This window comes from Schistocerca americana, chromosome 3, assembly GCF_021461395.2.
Source record: "Schistocerca americana isolate TAMUIC-IGC-003095 chromosome 3, iqSchAmer2.1, whole genome shotgun sequence".
NCBI lineage: Eukaryota > Metazoa > Arthropoda > Insecta > Orthoptera > Acrididae > Schistocerca > Schistocerca americana.
In genome coordinates, this window is record NC_060121.1 from 464,729,564 (window position 1) to 464,747,328 (window position 17,765).

At 40.0% G+C, this 17,765-nt stretch overlaps 1 long non-coding RNA gene across 1 annotated transcript; it reads right to left on the minus strand.

The window, feature by feature from the left end:
* Positions 1–429: 429 nt before the first annotated feature.
* Positions 430–13,510, minus strand: LOC124606672. Its single transcript, XR_006978706.1, has 2 exons — positions 13,337–13,510; positions 430–825 (listed from the first exon to the last, which is right to left on the minus strand). It is a non-coding gene; the product is annotated as an uncharacterized LOC124606672 (long non-coding RNA).
* Between the last annotated feature and the right edge of the window lie 4,255 nt (positions 13,511–17,765).

Genomic DNA, 17,765 nt, shown 5'->3' on the forward strand with positions numbered 1-17,765 from the left:
CCTCCAAATTTTGGCGTTGAATTTCGGGTTCAGTTTGTTTGTCCGAATGTCCTAAAATGTGCCGAGACAAGCACTGCTATCATTTTAAGCAGCAACAAGAAACAGGGAACATTTTTTTTTATTTTTTTTATTTTTTTTAAGACTAGGGGCCGATCGTAAATCAGTTTCTTGTGAATGTTTGTTTCTTCGACTAATCGATTGAACAATCTCCCAGTACTTATTACTGACATTTCGTAACTGGAAACATAAATAACTTTTAATATTGCACTGCTGAATATTAGTTTAAAAAACCTCATCTGCTATTTGTATAAATCTAGCGCGAAACATCTCATCTTCTTGAAAGATCCACATCCTTCATTACCATCTATTATGAGACGTTTAAGGGAATTGTTTGCATTAGTAGTGAAGAAAGTGAAATGAAAATTGAAGTCACATTAAAACTCTTGTATATTTGTTTCGAATTTTGTTGTTAATTTACATCAGAAAACCTGAGACTAGCGTCAACGTGGGGTGTTTCACACGTATACAAGCATATAAGTGTGACACTGCCCTTAGGTAATAGAGAAAAGTGCAGAGAATGCCAGTGGACTATTCTGATTATGCAGTTGCTCGCTTAAGGCCAGTCACAGGCGTTGATGTGGATGTTCCAGGCGAGTCCTGGAGCACAGTTCTGGTGAATGGCTACGCCATTGCTGCATTCCCAGAAGCCGTTAGGGTCTGACTCGTCAGCGTAGTAGGTGGGCGTGGCGCCGTCGTGGGCTGGACACTGGGGGTCAGCCAACGTCAGGGTTGCCAACGCACAGAGAGCGAGCAGGATAGCCAGCACTGCAACAATCGACAGCAGAAAGATATTAGATGTGCCACAACATTGCATGCAGAATGTAGCACATGCTATTCTCAAAAAAGAAAAAAAAATAACACTTCCCATTTATTTGTTTGTTGTGAATTTTCATCACAGGGAATATGTAAGGTTATAATTTGAAACTTCAGTAGCAGGATCATTAAAGATGGAAAAATTGTTGAGTTTTGTAATTATGCGTAGATCATCGACTTCTGTTCATAGGTACCAGTATCTCATTCAACAGTTACGGAATGCAAAAACTGAAAAAAGCGTAACAGGTGACCAGAATAAAGTGCTGCTATAATGTACAGGTTCGCGAACTTCTGAATATTTGTTGAAATACCAGAACAGAACACTGGTTAATGACGAATTTTCGCATGGAAGACTACCATGAGTAATGTTTCTGTCTACTGTTATATCTTTGTTTCCTTTCCAAGAGGGCTCGTAACCGTTTTCATTATCAATGCAAATTTTGGATTTGTTAAGTTGTCCTCATTTTTGAGCCCTGGTAATTGATGAAGGTCCCTCTCTCCTTTAGTGCTATGATTTAGATTGGGATCTTAACATAGAGAATACATAACTGAGAGTGTGGAGAAGCAGGTTACAATAAAGCCTTCAAACATGGCTAACAGCAATAACCGTAAAAAAAATTTCAGTATATAGAGTATACAGCCAATCGGTTGCTTAAATTTAACATAAAATCCTTAACCCTGTTTCGAAACCAGTAACGGTATCTTGTGCAGAAGGAAGTCACCTATGATGTCAAAACACATTACAAATCAACCGTCTAAAACGTCGAACAATAGGAAATATAGAATAGTAAAAATTATTTCACGGGTAGAACTGGGCGCTAGTAGCTTGATAAACGCACAACAGTATGAAATACGCAGCTGTTACAGTAACATATCAGCATGATACATATTTAGATGTTTTAGACAAAGTGAAATTTATGTGGCATAAAAAACAAGCTGTATAAAAGTTACGCTAGGAATAACATAACTTTTATAGAAATTAGTACGACAATATGTAGCAAAAATTAATGAAATGGTTAATTACAAATACGTGCTGAGAATAAAGAACGTACTGTAGCAGGATATTTATCAAGATGTTACAATGAGCAAAAAGAGGGATAATACGTTTTAGATAAAATCTTCGAAACAGAATGTGGTACACAGTGCTGTGTGGTGTACAATTAGTAAGGAAGTATAGAGTCCATAAAAGAGAAAGAGAAACAATGATTCCGATAGTGAAGTGAATGGAAACATGAACCAAAGTCTCACGTAGTAGAGAACAATTGCTTAAATGCGTTAGAGAAGCTTTTGTTTCGTAACAGTTGTTGTTAGTTTAAGATGACACAATCATTACCAACCATATGTCTAAAAATCTAAGGTCCTTCAAGACTTCACGTCTACACGTTTTCTCTCTATGTAGAATCATTATTTCGTCTCCTCCTTTTGGTTGTGACCAGATATTAATAAGTGCTCTGTGAAAGTAGAGTTATGAATATTCGTACATTGCTTCTGCAGCAAGTATATCTTATACCTTATGCTGAAAGCTCTACTGATTGTCCGATATAATACGATGGGCAACTGTCGCAAGTAATTTTGTAAACTCCTGAGCCTCGCGAAAATTCATTCGACTTTTTTTTTAAATTGTGGATTAAATTTTTTTGTAAACTGTTATTTGTGGAAAAAATAACCTTGCAGCCACATTTTTTAAATAATAAACCTTGAATCCTATGTGATAAAATACCTAAGTAATGTGTTTAAATTCATTTTTCTGTATCAGTATCTTCATTCATAACGTTACCAAGAGTAGTGATACTTTTTTTGGTTTTCGTTTCGAACATTTTCTACTGTGTTAATTTTATTATTAGGCTTAATCCGAATTCCAGTTCTCTAAACTATTTAAAAACGTAGAGATTTTGAATGTCACGAACAACTGCGCCAGTTGATAAGGCCGAACATAACCATTTCCAATGACAGGTTCAGTTGGACCAGAGGACGCATGTAAACACAGCTCACACCGTTATGAAACCACCACCAGCTTCCACAGTGTCTTGTTAACAACTTGGGTCCATGGCATCATGGGATATGCGGCACAGTAGAACCGTACCACCAGCCCTTACCAAATGAAATAGGATGCCACCTGACCAGACCCCGGTTTTCCAGTCGTCTAGGGTCCAAGCGAGGAGAAGCGCTGCACGAGATAATAGCCTTACATGGCTTAGAAAAAATACCTTTATCTTGGAACAGATAAAAAGGTGTTTTGCATCAAGGTGGACTCAATTTCTGATACTGCTACGTCAAATTTCACCTCACTCTCGTTGTTGTTGTTGTGGTCTTCAGTCCTGAGACTGGTTTGATGCAGCTCTCCACGGTACCCTATCCTGTGCAAGCTTCTTCATCGCCCAGTACTTACTGCAACCTACATCATTCTGAAACTGCTTAGTGTATTCATCTCTTGGTCTCCCTCTACGATATTTACCCACCACGCTGCCCTCCAATACTAAATTGGTGATCCCTCGATGTCTCAGAACATGTCCTACCAACCGATCCCTTCTTCTAGTCAAGTTATGCCACAATCTCCTCTTCTCCCCAATTCTATTCAATACTTTCTCATTAGTTATGTGATCTAACCATCTAATCTTCAGCATTCTTCTGTAGTACCACATTTCGAAAGCTTCTATTCTCTTCTTGTCCAAACTTTTTATCGTCCGTGTTTCGCTTCCATACATGGCTACACTCCATACAAATACTTTCAGAACCCGACTTCCTGACGCTTAAATCTATACTCGATGTTAACAAATTTCTCTTCTTTAGAAAGGCTTTCCTTGCCATTGGCATTCTATATTTTATATCCTCTCTACGTCGACCATCATCAGTTATTTTGCTCCCCAAATAACAAAACTCCTTTACTACTTTAAGTGTCTCATTTCCTAATCTAATTCCCTCAGCATCACCCGACTTAATTCGACTACATTCCATTATCCTCGTTTTGCTTTTATTGATGTTCATCTTATATCCTCCTTTCAAGACACTGTCCATTCCATTCAACTGCTCTTCTAAGTCCTTTGCTGTCTCTGACAGAATTACGATGTCATCGGCCAACCTCAAAGTTTTTATTTCTTCTCCATGGATTTTTGTTTTGTTTCCTTTATTGCTTGTTCAATATACAGATTGAATAACGTCGGGGATAGGCTACAAGCCTGTCTCACTCCCTTCCCAACCACTGGTTCCCGTTCATGCCCCTCGACTCTTATAACTGCCATCTGGTTTCCGTACAAATTGTAAATAGCCTTTCGCTCCCTGTATTTTACCCCTGCTACCTTCACAATTTGAAAGAGAGTATTCCAGTCAACACTGTCAAAAGCTTTCTCTAAGTCAACAAATGCTAGAAACGTAGGTTTGCCTTTCCTTAATCTTTTTTCTGAGATAAATCTTAAGGTCAGTATTGTCTCACGTGATCCAACATTTCTACGGAATCCAAACTGATCTTCCCCGAGGTCGGCTTCTACCAGTTTTTCCATTCGTCTGTAAAGAATTCGCATTAGTATTTTGCAGCTGTGACTTATTAAACTGATAATTCGGTAATTTTTACATGTGTCAACACCTGCTTTCTTTGGGATTGGAATTATTATATTCTTGAAGTCTGAGGGTATTTCGCCTGTCTCATACATCTTGATCACCAGATGGTAGAGTCAGGACTGACTCTCCCAAGGCCGTCAGTGGTTCTAATGGAATGTTGTCTACTCCCGGGGCCTTCGACTCCTTCCACCTTTATGTTTTCCCTTCTTTGCTTGGAACTGGGTTTCCATCTGAGCTCTTAATATTCATACAAGTGGCTCTCTTTTCTCCAAACGTCTCTTTAATTTTCCTGTAGGCAGTATCTATCTTACCCCTAGTGAGATAAGCCTCGACATCCTTACATTTGTCCTCTAGCCATCGCTGCTTAGCCATTTTGCACTTCCTGTCGATCTCATTTTTGAGACGTTTGTATTCCTTCTTGCTTGCTTCATTTACTGCATTTTTATATTTTCTCCTTTCATCAATTAAATTCAATATTTCTTCTGTTACCCAAGGAATTCTACTAGCCCTCGTCTTTTTACCTACTTGATCCTCTGCTGCCTTCACTACTACATTCCTCAGAGCTACCATTCTTCTTCTACTGTATTTCTTTCCTCCATTCCTGTCAGTTGTTCCCTTATGCTCTCCCTGAAACTCTGTACAACCTCTGGTTTAGTCAGTTTATCCAGGTCCCATCTCCTTAAATTCCCACCTTTTTGTAGTTTCTTCAGTTTTAATCTCCAGTTCATAACCAATAGATTGTGGTCAGAGTCTACATCTGCCCCTGGAAATGTCTTAGAATTTAAAACCTAGTTCCTAAATCTCTGTCTTACCATTATATAATCTATCTGATACCTTTTAGTATCTCTGGGATTCTTCCATGTATACAACCTTCTTTTATGATTCTTGAACCAAGTGTTAGCTATGATTAAGTTATGCTCTATGCAAAATTCTACCAGACGGCTTCCTCTTTCATTTCTTACCCACAATCCATATTCACCTACTATGTTTCCTTCTCGCCCTTTTCCTACTCTCGAATTCCAGTCACCCATGACTATTAAATTTTCGTCTCCCTTCACTACCTGAATAATTTCTTTTATCTCATCATATATTTCATCAATTTCTTCATCATCTGCAGATCTAGTCGACACATAAACTTGTACTACTGTAGTAGGCATGGGCTTCGTGTTTATCTTGGCCACAATAATGCGTTCACTATGCTGTTTGTAGTAGCTTACCCGCACTCCTATTTTTTTATTCATTATTAAACCTACTCTGGCATTACCCCTATTTGATTTTGAATTTATAACCCTGTAGTCACCTGACCAAAAGTCTTGTTCCTCCTGCAACCGAACTTCACTGATTCCCACTATATTTAACTTTAACCTATCCATTTCTCTTTTTAAATTTTCTAACCTACCTTCCCGATTAAGGGATCTGACTTTCCACGCTCCGATCCGTAGAACGCCAGTTTTCTTTCTCCTGATAACGATATCCTCTTGCGTAGTCCGAATGGGGGACTATTTTACCTCCGGAATATTTTACCCAAGAGGACGCCGTCATCATTTAACCATACAGTAATGCTGCATACCCTCGGGAAAAATTACGGCTGTAGTTTCCCCTTGCTTTCAGCCGTCACTGTCGTAACGGATATATTAGCCGTACGTCCCATATTGATTTCTGCTGTTACTTCACGCAGTGTTTATTGTCTGTTAGCACTGACAATTCTACGCAAACGCCACTGCTCTCGGTCATTAAGTGAAGGCCGTCGGCCACTGACAAGGGGAAGGCCTCAGACACGGCCAATCGATTCGGCACAAATTTGGCAGGTCGTTTGTGTACAACCTAAAACGAAGGATTTTGGGTCAACACCCCCGCATTTTTGAGAAAATCATTCCTAGAGGTTATGACGAGCAATAGCCTCAAAATTGGAGGGATCGACAGACAATGGTAAATAGAGCATCATCAGGTATTGGGTACGCAAACGCAAACTTTTCCAGAAATCGACTAAAGAAAATTTTACAACTGCAGGTTCCGTACCCACATGGTAATCGTTGTTCGCTGACAGCAGCGATAGCGCAATGGCAAAGGTAACTATCTGGGAATCGGAAAACCCGGGTTCGAATCTCGAAGAAACCTCGCGGATATTATTCTTTTCGTTTGCATTTTTCCTTATCTCAATTGATAGGTTAATAAGGTAAGTAAATCAATAAGGAATGATAATAATAAAGTAGGCAAACTAATTTCCCAAACGCCGTGAGCTAGTAAAGTATTAAACTTTTAAGCTTTGTCACATCAAAACAACTCCGATTAAGAGTGCTGCGAATTCCTCTCGAGCGATCACGCCGGGGCGCAGCGGACGTCCTCGCCCCACCGCAGCCAAAAGCAGACTTTGCTATCGGTGTCGTCGGCGAAAAGCGTTTACCGTGTGGGTACAGGAGCGGCAGTTGTAGAAGTTTCTTACCTCGATTTCTGGAGAAGTATGCGTGATGATTAAAAATGCTCTATTAACAATTATCTATCGATCCCGCCAACTCTGAATCGGTTGCTCGTCATAACCTTTAGGGGTGGTTTCCTCAAAATTGCGAGGGTGTTGGCCCTTCGTTTTAGGTTATACACTAGCGACCTGCAAAATCTGAGCCGAATCGGTTGGCCGTGTCTGAGGCCTTCCCCTTGTGAGTCGGTCGTCATGAGAGGTAAGCCCTAAATCTAGAATTTTCGGCACTCTCTTGACACTTTAGATATCAGAATATTGAATTCTCTAACGATTGTCGGAATGGAATGTCCCGTTCCTCGTAGCTCCCACTACCATTCCGCGTTCGAAGTTCGTTAACTCACTATGACTATAGTCACGTCGGAAACCCTTTCACAGGAATCACCTGATTACAAATGAGAGCTCTGACAGTGCATTTCCCTTTTATACTCTGTGCACGCGATACTATCGCCACCCGTATATGTGCATATCGCTATCCCACTACTTCTTTCATGTCAGTGTGGTCTTTGTGTTCTAATAGTAAGGCATATAGTTTATTGTTAAATGAGAAAAAAAAGAGTGCGTCAACTCCTGAAGAATATTTCAGATTTTCCGATGATGGAGATTTTCCGATGATGAGTTTAGCTCATGTAATCCATCATATTATTTGACTGTAAAAGTAAAAGCGCAAGTGTCATTAGTTTCCAGGGATGATTTTGGTGGAATAAAAAGGAAAATAGAGGTTCGGTTTAAACTGCGTGCACAAAACGCTTATAAAAATCAGGTTACCTGCCATTGAGTAGCCGGGCAGAAAATATGCCACGGAAAAACCGAGTCTGGCTGCTCATCTACTTACAACGAAACAAAAGGTGCCGACTTTTACATCTAATGTGAGGCTGCTGCATAAATGTGAGAAGGGCAGGTTCCTAGTTCTCTTAGAAGAGCTGGAGATCTTTTGAAATCACAAGAATACGGGCAGCAACTTGATTAATGATCAGGTCGTTACGAAAAATGCAGTGGTCTGGGAACTGTTTGAAAACTTGTTGCTAGGAAACAGTATAAGGTTTGACCCAGGGGGAACGAAGTAGCTTCTGACATCTTGCCAATGTGTAGCAACCATTAGCATAATACTGTAATAGTATGATGGTTATTAATTGAACCTACAGAACTTCCTCTGCGTTAGTCTAGATGCGTGTACATTGTTAATAACAGCAATTCAGTGTGTTGGTTTTATTGTATTTATAAGTAAAATCCGTTTGCAGTGACGCACAGACTAGTATGCTCTACATCTGCAACAGAGTGCCACGTCACACCAACCATCCATCTTGCTGACATTTGACGCCATCTACGAACTATTCACTAAAGAAGAGGAACAACATACCTGTCATGATGTTTAAATAAAGAGAAAAAATAATACAAAGATAAAAACATTTAAATCAGATCAATTCTAATAGTTACATACAGCATGTGCCTCCTTGTGTCTCGCAAATAAATTTAAAACAAAAAGTTTTTCCCGAACTACTAGAGCACTTACCCGCGAAAGGCAAAGGTCCCGAGTTCGAGTCTCGGTCCGGCACACAGTTTTAATCTGCCAGGAAGTTTCATATCAGCGCACACTCCGCTGCAGTGTCAAAATCTCATTCAAGTTTTTACCCATCTAAGTTTTACCCATCTGGCGTTACATACATGTATAAAGAATAAAACACCTGACTCACAAGGATTGAACCTTATATTTTGTATGTTTATTGGCAAATGTGGAAATAAGTCGGACAGCAATGTAAAGAATTTTACTTATGTTTTATTTTATGTAATTCCCATGCAAATTTGAAGTTTTTTTACTTCCTTTAAATGTTATATATTACATAGTTCACATAGAGGGCACCATACAACCAATCGAAGTGTTGTCCACACAGCCTACCTTCTTTATACAGTAGTATTTAAATAACTGTGACTAACGCCCGAACAACAGGGAACTGACATGCATCGAGACTAGAAAATAGTGGTGTAAGCCATATAGGTTATGCCATGAGCTGTAACGTTTTGTTGTATCGCCTGACCATGTACTTCTTGTATTTTTTAGCACTGATAATGGCTAGGCACCAGCCGAAATCTGGATTTGCCAAATGAAACCTGAAAAAAAAGAAGACGACTGATTGCTGCGCTCTGTGATTTATAAAGCTTATAAAAATTCTCATTTTACTTTAGCTCGAAATTTGCTGAACTGCTAACGTGTTTTGAGTGTTTCAGGAAAACGAAGGTGTTTTTAACTACGTTAGAACGAGAATGAATTCTGTCAGGAACTGGTCTGAAGAAATAACAATGAGGATACTTTAGAAGATACCAAACTTCAGATGTTTTCAGCAATGGAGGTATAATAAGGGGAGACAGCACTACAGACATAGGCTCTAAATTGCTTTGAAGCCGATGCCACCTTGTTAGTAGCGCATAAGCAGTCTCCTGTTTACAGCTGCTTCTTGTTCTTAATATCTCTCATGTCCACTCACCGTTGTTTAAGTCAGTAAATATTACAGAGCTTTCATAAATAAAACGGCTTCGGGAAGGACGATTGAGATGTTTTTATAGTCTTAAAAGGCATATTTGATACAATAGTACGACGCATCTGGCCTCGTTAATGTAACTTTGTTTGTTGCACATTTAGAATATCCAAAAAGCGAAGTATGTGATGTGAAGAGGCTGCTTTCGCAATCGAGCATTATCCTTAATACAAATTGAAGAAACATGTTCCGTTCATGTCCTCTTCCAGAAAATAACATATTTTGCTTCGTCAGAACGATTTACATTATTTCCTTTTCACAGCGTTCAGTCAAAGCGCTCTTCGGGTTGCACTGTTAACGAAATCCAATGTCAGATTACAGAAATAAAACCACTACAGTAAATGTACCCGGTGCTACTAAAATTCATGTGTATAAGAGAAAATATCGCTTGATCCAGACCACTTTTGAGCGAAATGAGATCTCTTTACACTTTATTATCAGAACGGCTAGTACACCTGTAAATGATGGAAGATAGCATTTTTTTTATCAAACCACTTCTACCAGAAGTTAATGTTTGGAGCTACTACAGCGGCGGACGTCGGCTTCAAATTTTTGACATCATGACATCTCCGTGCATCAGCGACATGGCCCAGCGATTATTTGCCTATCTTTAACGTCCGTAAAACTTTTTCTCTATGAATCACCACTGTAATTATATTAATCAAAGTAGAAAATGTTCATGGTTAACAAAAAGACATTCTAGCAAAGGACAGCAATCTTTAAAACATTGGGATGCATATTACCTTTGTGTTCTTTCAGCTATAACACACTTATCATCTAATGTGATCTTTTTATTTAATCTCTTATCAACAATTTTTCTTTGAACTATATTCGTTCGTAACTTAATATTGTTGCGAAAATCAATTTGATAAGTGCCTCATCGTTAGCTTTCCTGCTCAGAAACCTTACTGTGATCTCAAGTGTACTATGTGAAGTTTACAAAGAACCCTCTGCTAGGCACTTTATTGTGAATAGCAGAGTAATCACGTAGATGTAGATGCAATAACACATTCCATGTAAATGAGTTCACCAAACAGTTCCTCTTCTTCAGACCAAAATAACATTCTTCGATCAAATAGTGGTATTTGTTGATTTATAGCAATTACTTATACTAACACACACAGTATCAGTGGGTTAACTGGCTAAAGTTACCTGCTTGTTGCATTTCCTTAGACGATTTTGATGCTGGCAGCCGCTTTCTATGTATCATAATTATACTTGTATATTTGTTCTGGTGGTAATAACATATATTTGACATACTTTTTAAAGAGAAGATGAAACTCTTAGAAGTGCGATATGGAAAGGACACTAGAAGGTTAATCATTTTTAAAGGAGCAAGAAACATTAAGTTGCGGTTGAAATAGCCATCTCGGAAATAGAGTGAACTCAGAAATCCAATGAAGAAAATAAACAACTATCATTATGAAAAATCGATGTGTCAACAGTGGGAAAGCAGAAGAGTCAACGTTTCTGAAAGTGTAAACAGTGCTTTCCCAAAAGAGGAAAATATACAATACAACAGAGTGAGACGATGTGTTGTTGTTGTGGTCTTCAGTCCTGAGACTGGTTTGATGCAGCTCTCCATGCTACTCTATCCTGTGCAAGGTTCTTCATCTCCCAGTACCTACTGCAATCTACATCCTTCTGAATCTGCTTAGTGTATTCATCTCTTGCTCTCCCTCTACGATTTTTACCCACCACGCTGCCCTCCAATACTAAATTGGTGATCCCTCGATGTCTCAGAACATGTCCTACCAACCGATTCCTTCTCCTAATCAAGTTGTGCCACAAACTCCTCTTCTCCCCAATCCTATTCAGTACCACCTCATTAGTTATGTCATCTACCCATCTAATCTTCAGCATTCTTCTCTAGCACCACATTTCGAAAGCTTCTATTCTCTTCTTGTCTAAACTATTTATCGTCCATGTTTCACTTCCATACATGGCTGCACTCCATACAAATACTTTCAGAAACGACTTCCTGACACTTAAATCTATACTCGAGGTTAACAAATTCCTCTTCTTCAGAAACGCTTTCCCTGGCATTGCCAGTCTACATTTTATATCCTCTCTACGTCGACCATCATCAGTTATTTTGCTCCCCAAATAGCAAAACTACTTTACTACTTTAAGTGTCTCATTTTCTAATCTAATTCCCTCAGCATCATCCGAGTTAACTCGACTACATTTCATTGTCCTCGTTTTGCTTTTGTTGATGTTCATCTTATATCCTCCTTTCAAGACATTATCCATTCCCTTCAACTTTTCTTCCAAGTCCTTTGCTGTCTCTGATAGAATTACAATGTCATCGGCGAAACTTAATGTTTGTATTTCTTCTCCATGGATTTTAATACCTACTCCGAATTTTTCTTTTGTTTCCTTTACTGCTTGCTCAATATACAGATTGAATAACATCGGGGAGAGGCTACACCGCTGTCTCACTCCCTTCCCAACCACTGCTTCCCTTTCATGTCCCTCGACTCTTATAACTGCCATCTGGTTTCCGTACAAATTGTAAATAGCCTTTCGCTCCCTGTATTTTACCCCTGCCACCTTCAGAATTTGAAAGAGAGTATTCCAGTCAACATTGCCAAAAGCTTTCTCTAAGTCAACAAATGCTAGAAACGTAGGTTTCCCTTTTCTTAATCTAGCTTCTAAGATAAGCCGCAGGGTCAGTATTGGCTCATGTGTTCCAATATTTCTACGGAATCCAAACTGATCTTCCCCGAGGTCGGCTTCTACCAGTTTTTCCATTCGTCTGTAAAGAATTCGCATTAGTATTTTGCAGCTGTGACTTATTAAACTGATAGTTCAGTAATTTTCACATCTGTCAACGCCTGCTTTCTTTGGAAATACAGTGAACTCGGATATACAATGAAGAAAATAAACCACTTCTATCATTATGAAATATCGGTTGTGTCAACAGTGGGAAAGCAGGAGAGTCAACGTTTTTGAAAGTGTAAACATTGCTTTCCCAAAAGAGAAGAATATACAATACAACAGAGTGAGACGATACAATCGTTAGTTCTCTAGATTTGAAGACGTCACTGCCTCGATATTCCTTTGTGATCATCATCTTCACCGATGGTTGTTTTCTAAATTTCTTGAGGCGTTAAGAACAGATGTCACTTAAATATACCACGAACATATCTTTTCCTTCTTGGTGTGCTTGAATAAGTACTTTTTGTTTAGTGACCTCTCTGTGATTCAGGCATTTAAGTACCGAGGGAGGTGGCGCAGTAGTTAGCACACTGGACTCGCATTCAGGAGGACGGCTGTTCAAACCAGCGTCCGGCCATCCTGGTTTAGGTTTCTATGATTTCCCTAAATCGCACCAGGAAAATGCCAGAGTGGTTCCTTTGAAAGGGTACGGCCGATTTCCTTCCCCATCCTCCTCTAATCCGATGTGACCGATGACCTCACTGCTTTGTCCCCGCTGCCAAAGCAACAAAGCAATCCATCAGCCAGGTATTGAAGTTTAATCTTCCCGTCCACTTCTGAAAGGAAATGTGGTGTCAGAATGGGACTTTACTGTCAACTTAAGAGGGTGTAAAGTATAGATTTGCACTAAAACAGAAAACTACTCTATTACGTTATACTGACAGAAAGCAAGGCGAGTGTCAACAAAGACAATATTAACGGTAATTGAAGCAGCCTAGTTAATGAAATAACAGTAAAGGAATGTGGAGATTCGTATCCAGTCTTCATGTCATGCAGTACACTGTGGAACTCATTTCACCTACGACTGCGGAGTACTCAAAAGCGGATCTCAGAAATAGCGCTTTCCTTTCTCACAAGCGAAATATCGTTTACAAATAGTTCTTCTAGGATAATAATAGCTTTCAGCTAAGCGTTCAAGTTGATTTCTCCATTGCAAACACAACTGAAAGCATTTACTCACCCTTCATATTCAGAAGTTCGTACCACGTCCGTGCAAGTGAATAGGTAGTGTACGTCTGAAAACAGATCGGCTCATATGTGTATGGAGGGACAATACTTAGCCTTGAACGGTTGACAGTCCTTTCAGCTAAGCGTTCAAGTTGATTTCTCTATTGCAAACGCAACTGAAAGCATTTACTCACCCTTCATATTCAGAAGTTCGTACCACGTCCGTGCAAGTGAATAGGTAGTGTACGTCTGAAAACAGATCGGCTCATATATGTATGGAGGGACAATACTTAGCCTTGAACGGTTAACAGTCACACAGCTGTTCTCGCAATGCCCAACGACAGCTGTGTTCACACAGCTTTGCGCCAGCAGGAGCCATGCCTTATGTAACTGCTAGGAGCTCAGCCACTTTTCTTTTCTTTTTTTCTTTTTGTAACTAGTGCTTCTGTTCTGAATAGGGAGTGTTGTGTATTTGTATATATAATTATCTATGTTCGCTTGGGATTCTCTTGTTTTGGATAAAGCGGAATGTGCCTCTGTGAGATAGGTGTGAATATGTGAGATATCAAAGAAATGCAAAAGGTCGTGGGGCACGCAGCGCAGTCGTACATTGCCAACCTATGGCGAGACGTAGAACAAAGTTTATCGGTTCTAGCGGTGTATCCTTATAAGCAGATGCTTTTTACGTTGCTAGTCTAATGTGTTTTCTCAGACTGTTTGAAAGCAGTTGAAGTTCGTTACCGTATTCGCCTTTATTCTGGGGAAAGAAAAGCTGCTCCTTTGTGCAGCAGCAAATTCAATAGACGTTGCAATCAAGAAGTCGTTTGAACCTGAGAGCACGAAATAGTAAAAAATGTTTCCAAACCACCGGACAAAGGGGTGCAGTGAAATGAACTGTGCACCATCCACGCAACGCATAGCCTAAGACACTGAGTTACATCGCCCTTCCCTCACTGAGTTTCCTAATAAAATGAATGTTTTATACAATATAATATATAAATAAAGGAAAAGTGCAACGGTTGAAGCCCCCTGTCCCTGCGCAGTTATTTTTCATTAGAAATTGTTTAACTGATTTTATCGGTAGTTACTCTTATACAGTTTCGTAAAAAAATTGAGATCACGAAAGAGTAAAAGACATAAAAAACGCCAAAGTAATGCTGCGTGCCGTTTTCCTTGCAATAATGAAAATTTTCCAGGTGCAAACACATAGAATTTCGTTACACAATCATATAGAAAATGTAGATAATTTTATTACGAACACGATGGTACAGGGTTGCCTTGACTAAAGTGGGCGTATCTTAGGACTGTCGCGATTTTTAATTTTCAATAACTGACTTGAAAAACATGGCGCGGCGGAGAAAAACTGAGTGCACAAATTTTAAACATTTTTATTGGCTGAGGTCCAGCAACTGTGCGTTAATTTAATTGCAGGATGTATGTGTAGCCAACTCGGTTGCACAAAATTATCGTCAAATTGACCATGATTTCGACAGCATTAGGGTGGTCTTCATCAGAATAAAAATTGCATAGGATTACATGTAATCACACCGTGGGGGACTAGAGCATTTTTGTTCAGATGTTTTTCACATGTAATCCTATGTAATTTTTTTCTGATGAAGACCGCCTTAGTGCTGTCGAAACCATGGTCAGAAATGGTTCAAATGGCTCTGAGCACTATGGGACCCAACCTCTGAGGTCATCAGTCCCCTAGAACTTAGAACTACTTAAACCTAACTAACCTAAGGACATCACACAAATCTTTGCCCGAGGCAGGATTCTAACCTGCGACCGTAGCGGTCGCCTGGTTCCAGACTGTAACGCCTAGAACCGCCACCACGGTCAATTTGACAATAATTTTGTGCAGCCGTGTTGGCTATACATACATCCTGTAATTATGAATGTACAGATCTATGAGACAGGGAGAGAGGAGCAGCTGCGAGTGAAACAGTTATTGAGTAAAAGAGAGTAAAAAGAGATCTACTGCACCACGAAGAATCCATTTTGGAGCGAGCGAGGTGGCGCAGAGGTTAGCACACTGGACTCCCATTCGGGAGGATGACGGTTGAATCCCGCGTCCGGCCATCCTGATTTGGGTTTTCCGTGATTGCCATAAATCGCTCCAGGCAAATGCCGGTATGGTTCCTTTCAAAGGGCACGGCCGACTTCCTTTCCTATCCTTCCCTGATCCTATGAGACCGATGAACTCGCGGTCTGGTCTCCTCCCCCAAAACAACCCCAATCAATTTTGCAATAAATAATATTATCAGGTTTGACTGCTTGAGGAAGCAGATGTGCCCAGTGCTTGCATCTATTTCAAGTAGTAAAGACTGCAGCAGTCAGTCGCAAATAATGTTTATGTCATACCCAGATTTCTGTCAATGTCTGGCCGTCTTTAGTGCAGTAAATGTAAGTTAAAACATTAAAACTACTTACTTATGCGCAGTCCCAACTGCACTATTCATGTCGAAGGTTGAGTTTGGACACACACACACACACACACACACACACACACACACACACACACACATTGCGTACGGTGCAACGTTACCTCAAAAGGTAATCAAGAAAACACAGGGTGACAATAAGTATTGAGCTATTTGGAAAAAACGTAAATTAGTTACAAACTCCAGCGTGCACATACTTAATCCAACATGTAAACGTCACTACAGATATTCGCATTTAGATTATGACACGTTCGATGTGCTATGGCATGTTCGATATGCCTGCCATCATTGGCGATGATGTGGAGCACACTAATAGGGAAATTCTATATGACCCTCTGAAGTGTCGGTACGTCGATGACCTCCTGAATGGCTGTTTTCAGCACAGAAATGGTTTTGGGATTATTGCTGTACACCACGCCTCCAGTATAGCCCCTTAAAAAGGAGTCGCATATGTTCAGATCCGGAGAACACGGCGGCCAGTCGAGGCCCATGCCAGTGGCCTCTGGGTACCCCAGAACAAGAATGCGTTTCCCAAAGTGTTCCTCCGGGACATCAAACACTCTTCTGCTTCGATGGGGTGGAGATCAGTCTTGGATGAAACACGTGTTGTCGAAATCAGGATTATGTTAGATAATGGGGATGAAATCATCTTCCAAAACCTTCACGTACCGTTCGGTAGTCACTGTGCCGTCAAGGAATACCGCACCGATTATTCCTTGATTGGACATTGCAAAAACAGTCATCCATTGAGGGTGAAGAGACTTCTCGATCGCGAAATGCGGATTCTCAGTACCGAATGTGCCAATTCTGCTTATTAACGAAACCATCCAAATGACAGTGGGCTTCGTCGTTAAACCAAACCATGCATGCGCATACCAATTCCTATCGTTCCCCGCGGCCAACAGTGCAGTTTGAAAGTCCAAGCGCAAACCGTTCAGAAGTTATGACAATTTTATTTCATGTAGTTCAATAATTGTCAACCTGTAGGGACATAGGCAGTGAGGTAGTACACATCACTTTTGAATTGCCTTTTCGCCTGGCATGGTTTTTACATCAATGAATAGTAATTGAGTACTGACAGTAAAGGATTTGACAAATCATCTGAATATTTCAGACATTAGTAAAAAAATGGTTCAAATGGCTCTAAGCACTATGGGACTTAACATCTGAGGTCATCAGTCCCCTAGACTTAGAACTATTTAAACCTAACTCACCTAAGGTCATCACACACATCCATGCCTGAGGCAGGATTCGAACCTGCGACCGTAGCGGTCGCGCGGTTCCGGACTCAAGCGCCTAGAAACGCTCGGCCACACCGGCCGGCTATACCGTAAGAGGAATGAGCACTTCTTCAGCTTCGATACTATAAAACAAATAACTTCTACTGGAAAGTCTTTGCTTTCCATGTTTTGGGAGGAAGAAGTATTGACCAAAACAAGAAAAAAATATCTAGTAAACAGGGGGCTCAAAATGTATACCTTGAGGGCTATGAGCACTTGTTGATCTTCGCTAGTGTAAAACAAATCTCGTCTGTTGAACAAGTGCTCATGGGTCATAAGGTATGCTTTTTACAGCCCATTTGTAAGAGGCTCTTTTTCTTGTTTTGGTCCATAATACGGCCTCCCAAAATGTGAAAGGCAAAGAGCTTGCAACACAAGTGATCTGTTTCACAGTATCGAAGATGAAAAAGTGCTCGTATCTCTTTAGGTGTGCGCTTCAGAGCTCTTCTTTACTAGACTTTTTTTCTTGTTTTGGTATTAAGGAATGTGGTAAACACTGTAGAAATGATCTAGCACAAAAACAAACGCTCGTATCTTATAAATGTATATATAAAATGATTAAATGATCTCCACGTTATCTGTCTAATCACATCAAGAGTGACTTATGCAATTCACCCAGCCCACTCTGCTCTCACTCACACCAATATTTTTAAATTAGCAGGCAAGTTGGTGTGGAGCCAAATGTAGAGAAACAATGAAAATAGAAACGCATTGGTAG